This window comes from Euphorbia lathyris, chromosome 3, assembly GCF_963576675.1.
Source record: "Euphorbia lathyris chromosome 3, ddEupLath1.1, whole genome shotgun sequence".
Taxonomy (NCBI): Eukaryota; Viridiplantae; Streptophyta; class Magnoliopsida; order Malpighiales; family Euphorbiaceae; genus Euphorbia; species Euphorbia lathyris.
In genome coordinates this window covers 82,570,303-82,576,582 of record NC_088912.1, presented here as the reverse complement: position 1 = coordinate 82,576,582, position 6,280 = coordinate 82,570,303, and positions in this window count along the sequence as shown.

The following is a 6,280-nucleotide window of genomic DNA, read 5'->3' as shown; positions in this document are numbered from 1 at the left end:
ACTTTCGAAACACACATACTCAACCCGGGAGAGAGAATTTCGACCCACACTAGAGGATGAGATTATCCACCGCTTCCTTTCGTTCAATTGATTTTCATCTCTTTCTCTTATTCCTTGATCTTGTGTTGATTTATTAGAGACAATCTATTCTTGATTGTTTTATACGGTTGATATCTAACTTGATTTTGGATTGTGTCTTTGTCTTGTGTTCGGGAACTCGAAGTAAGAGTTGTGGGCACTTCGATTACAACAGTAGATGGAACATCGAAAGGTATTTCCTTCTATCCCTCTTTATATGAAATAACGATTAACGGATCTTGGGTTAATGGAAATTAGGTTAAAAATTTTATATTTCCGCTGCCAAACGTTTGCCTATTTTCCTTCAGTGATATCAGAGCCTGCGTTAAATCCGTTATTTCATATATGAAAATTTAGAAGTTTTTCAATCAGATTGAATAAATATTTATAGTTAGGTTAATTAACAAAAGTATTTTGATTAATTAGTTCTAAAGATAAATAAGTTTTAATTAATTATTAATTAAAATAGTTTATGCATATGTTCCTAATTATTTCGGTTGATAATCATTATAACAAAATCTATTAGTTTTATAGTTAGATTGATAAAAGTTAATTTTATTGATTCTAAAGATAAAACGGAAAATCTATAATAGGTTTTCTTATTTTCTGAAAATCGTTTTAAAACTGATATATATATATAATTATAAAAAAAATATAAATGGACAGCAGCTCGGGTCACGCCCCGCGGCGCAACCCGGCCGCTGTCCCGATGTTGCTGCCTCGCGGCAGCAACCGTGCAGCGGCAAGGGCCAGGCGTGACAGGGCTGCTGCCAAACGGCAGCAGCCGCGTCCTCGGGCCCGTCCCGAAACCCACGTATTTGAAAATCGTTTTAAAATAGTTTTTAAATATATTTATATATATATATGTGTTTCAGAAATTAATAGTTTTCTGTTTTGATTATCGAATGAATGAATTTATTTAAAAGTTTATTTTACCTATTTGTAAATCAAAAGTATTAAATGAATTGAAATCAAAATAATTGGGACATGCATAAATTAAAGTTTTGTATAGTTGTATTAATCTAAAAAGTTAATATAGAAGATACGAAACTATTAGAATTAAAATTGGATGAAAGTTAATTTGATTGGTTAATATGATTAACCTAAATATTACATAAAATATTTTATGTAATCAACCAATTAAATTTATTTAATTGAGTCTATGCATGTTTGGAGTTATGGACATATTTGGACCCTCTTTTTAGTCTTTTGGTATTTTTGAAATAGGGCCTGCGAGTCCTACCTTTCTACTATCTATTGTAATTTCTCCTCTCATCTAATTCCCTTCAAGTTAATTGAAGTTTTCTTTAGTAGAATAGAAATTAATATGTAATTTCAAGGCGCCATGGAGAAGACGGAGGACCTAAAGAGAAATATGTAATAGTTAGTATTTCCTTAGGTTTGACCTTTTATTCCGTCTCTGGCTCGACGGAATAATTTAGATGATATGTCCATAACGCCAATGTATGTGTCTGATGTATGTTAAAGCAAATCAAGACTAAGTTAGATTATGAGACTTAAAATAAAAATTACTCACTAATTAAAAGTTAAGTAAATAAGCAAGTTATTAAAATCGGTTGCCCCTCCCTAATATTATAATTTAGCCGGCAGTATTGGGGGCCTTTGGGTTGTTGAGCAAACTCAAGCTCGGGGTCTTATGGTAACACCTGAATTATTGAAAAATCATCTTTTCATGAATATGGGGTAATACTTAAATTAGATTATGATAATTGGATGAGCAAACTCATGTTGTCATAAACTAATGGGCAATATGGTTGGGATTAATATGAATAGCATATTAGTTACTAATATGGTTAGTAACCCAATAACCTAGGAATCACATCAAAGATGTGATTGATTACATGAATCTACCTAACAAATGAGACTAGCTTGTTGAGCAAACTCAAGGTGAAATCTCAGGAGTTAGGATCCTAGCTCACTAAAGGATTTGCGAAATTCTTCGAATTAATATGGAGGGCTATTAATTTGGCAAAATAGTGGGAGCAATCTAAAATGAACAAAAGGCCTATAATTTTAGATTGATGTATTTTAAAGCAAATGAATAACGTACGTTTACTCTTTCTCACTCTCATGTTTAAATTAAAACACTCCTAAAAATCATGACTAACACCAATCTGCAAAATATACTTACCAATAACAAGTTGAACGGTTCAAACTTCACCGACTGGTATCGCAACCTCAAAATCGTTTTGAAGTTCGATAAGAAAGGGTATGTACTTGATACACCGATACCCCCTTACCCGACGGATGGTGCTCCCTACTAAGAATTTTATGCTTACCTGAAGCATAAGGCTGATGACGATCACGCGGGAGACATCATACTTGCATCAATGACCCTGGAATTGAAAAGGCAACATCAGGATATGGATGCCTATTCCATGGTCACGCACCTGAAAGAGTTGTTTGCGAATCAAACTCGGTGCGAACGCTACGAGATAACAAAGCAGTTATATAGATGCAAGATGCAGGAGGGCACATCTGTAATGAAATATTGTGTCAAGATGATTGGCCTTATTACCAAGTTTTCTAGTATTGGAGATGCGATGGATCATGAACTAAGTATAAACTTACTTCTTCAATCCCTCCCCGAGAGGGATTCACAGTTCATTATGAACTACCAGGTGAATGGCTTGCAAACCTCTCTTGTAGAGCTTGCAAATATGCTCGAGACGGTCGAGCCCAATATGAAGGAAAATGAGGAAATGTCGACCCTTACTATTGAAGGATCAAAGAAGAGGAAAGGGAACTTCCCTAATCCAATCCATCCTGAGAAAGGCAAGGGAGCCATGCTCACCGAAACAAAGGGAAAGGAAGTAAAGAAGCCCAAAGGAGAGTGCCACTATTGTGGTGAAGATTGGCATTGGAAAAGAAACTGTTCGGTATACCTAGCTGCCCTCAAGAAGGGAAAAGCCGGGACTTCAACATCTGGTATGTTTTATATTGTAATAAATACAATTTCACAGTCTGAATCTTGGGTATTAGATACCGGATGTGGATCTCATATTTGTATGAATATTCAGGGACTCAGACGGACTAAGGAATTGAAGAAAGGAAGCATAAACTTGCGAGTAGGAAATGGAGCAAGAGTTTCTGCCCTCGCTGTTGGAGATTATGCTTTAAGTTTGCCCTCTGGGCTTGTAATAGAATTAGGGAACTGTTTGTATGTTCCTGAAATGTCCAGAAACATTATTTCTATTAGTCGTCTTGTTGACGACGGTTTTCATATTTCAATAAAAGATAAACATTGCGAATTTTATAGAGATGGGATTTTCTATTTTTCAGGAATATCACAAAATGGGATTTATGAGCTAGATGACAAAATTTCTGTTTTCGCAATTGATAATAAAAGACATAAGCTAGATAATTCGACTTACTTGTGGCATTGTCGTTTAGGCCATATAAACAAAAGACGCATGCTTAAGCTACACCAAGATGGGCTTATAGATTCAATTGATTCTGAATCATTGGAAACATGCGAAGCATGTTTAAAAGGTAAAATGACAAAGACACCCTTTAGCAATAAAGGTGAGCGTGTATCAGACACTCTAGGATTAATACATTCAGATGTATGCGGTCCTATGTCAGTCCAAGCAAGAGAAGGATTCAGATACTTCATAAGCTTCATAGACGACCATTCCAGATTTGGTTATGTTTACTTAATGAAGCACAAGTCCGAAGCTTTTGAGAAATTCAAATGCTTCAAGAATGAAGTAGAAAATCAATTAGGAAAGAAAATAAAGATACTTCGATCCGATCGAGGTGGCGAATATCTTTCAGATGATTTTCTGAATTATCTAACTGAATGTGGAATATGCTCACAATGGACACCTCCATATACACCACAACACAATGGTGTGTCCGAAAGGAGGAACCGTACCTTACTAGATATGGTACGATCTATGATGAGCATATCGTTGCTTCCAAAGACATTCTAGGGCTATGCCTTAGAAACTGCCCTCTTCACCCTAAATTGAGTACCAACTAAATCCGCTAATTCCACACCATATGAATTGTTCGTTGGTAGGAAACCCACATTCTCATTCATGAGAGTATGGGGTTGTTCAGCATTTGTCAAACGCATAGCGTCAGACAAACTAGATTCTAAATCTGATAAGTGTTTCTTCATTGGATACCCTAAGGAAACTGTGGGGTATTACTTCTATCATCCAGATGATCAGAAAGTAATAGTATCCAAGCACGCAACCTTCTTGGAGAAAGAGTTTCTCGAAGAAACAGAAAAGGGAAGCATGATTGAACTTGATGAAGTTCAAGAACAAGAAACACCGACTGAAACAACAGAGGCGGATGAGGAACCCAAAGCAGTCCCATTAGATGAGACTTAAGTGCCATCCATTCGTAGATCACAAAGAGTTCGTGAACTCCCAATTAGATATGGTTTTCGAGTGGGAGATGATGATGAGGTTCCCGTGTTAGACGACGAACCCGAAAACTATGAAGAGGCTCTTACCAGTCCAGATTCTAAAGCATGGCTCGAGGCCATGGATTCTGAAATGGATTCCATGTACACCAACCAAGTTTGGACTTTGGTTGATCCACCCGAAGGGATAAAACCCATTGGGTGCAGGTGGATCTTCAAAAAGAAGACTGACATGGATGGAAAGGTTAGCACCTACAAAGCTAGGTTAGTAGCGAAAGGATATCGTCAGAAACAAGGAATTGATTATGACGAAACTTTCTCTCCTGTGGCCATGTCCAAATCAATCAGAATAATGCTCGTTATTGCCGCTCACTACGATTACGAGATTTGGCAAATGGATGTGAAAACAGCTTTCCTAAATGGAAACCTGCTTGAGGATGTATATATGATGCAACCTGAAGGTTTCATATCAAAGGATGCAAACAAGGTTTGCAAACTACAGAGATCCATTTATGGACTCAAGCAAGCATCTAGAAGCTGGAACAAGCGTTTTGACGAAACCATAAAACAATTTGGTTTCGAACAAAATTGCGAAGAAGCTTGCATTTACAAGAAAGCAAGTGGGAGCTCAGTTGTATTTCTAATATTATATGTGGACGATATATTATTAATGGGAAATGACATAGCTCTACTACATTCGGTAAAAGTATGGTTATCAGGTAACTTCTCCATGAAAGACCTTGGTGAAGCAGCTTATATACTTGGTATAAAGATCTACAGAGATAGATCAAGAAGACTGCTTGGTCTTTCACAGGCTACATACATTGAAAAGGTGCTAAAGCGGTTTAGCATGCTTGAATCGAAACGAGGTAACTTACCCATGGTACATGGAGTAAAGTTAAGCAATCATCAATGTCCTAAAACCGAAGATGATAAAAAGCGCATGGCTGTAATCCCGTACACCAGCGCAATCGGTTCGATTATGTATGCTATGCTTTGCACTAGACCTGACGTAGCGTTCGCGTTAAGTATAACGAGTCGTTATCAAGGTAATCCGGGAGACGAGCACTAGAATGCCGTTAAGAACATTCTTAAGTACTTTAGAAGGACTAAAGACATGTTCCTAGTGTACGGAGAAGGGGATCTGAAAATAGAAGGATTTTCAGACGCCAGTCATCTCACAGATGAGAACGATTTTAGATCCCAATCAGGATACCTGTTTATCTTGAATGGGGGCGCGATCAGTTGGAAGAGTTCCAAGCAGGGAAGCGTAGCTTTCTCTACGACCGAGTCAGAGTACATCGCTGCTGCGGAAGTAGCAAAGGAAGCGGTTTGGATTTAGAAGTTCATTACTGAACTTGGTGTGGTGCCTGACATTGTAAATCCCATTACACTGTACTATGATAACAATGGAGCCATTGCGCAAGCAAAGGAACCACAGTCTCATAATGCATCCAAGCATTACCTAAAGCGATACCACATTGTAAGAGAGATTGTGGCAAGAGGAGATGTGAGAATAGAAAGAGTACCTACTGAGGACAACGTTGCAGATCCGTTGACAAAGCCCTTAGCCCAGAAAGTACATGATCGTCATCTAACTTCTACTGGGATAAGTTGTAGAAACAATTGGCTTTAGTCCAAGTGGGAGTATGTTGGGATTTAGTGTCCTATAGACAATTGTTCTAGGATATAAACTAAATATGAATGAAGTGTTCTTTATATCATTTGTTTTAATAAGATATGGTTTCGTAACTATATAAAGGCAACCCCTTTTAAAGAACTAAATAAGTCTAACAAAAGGAA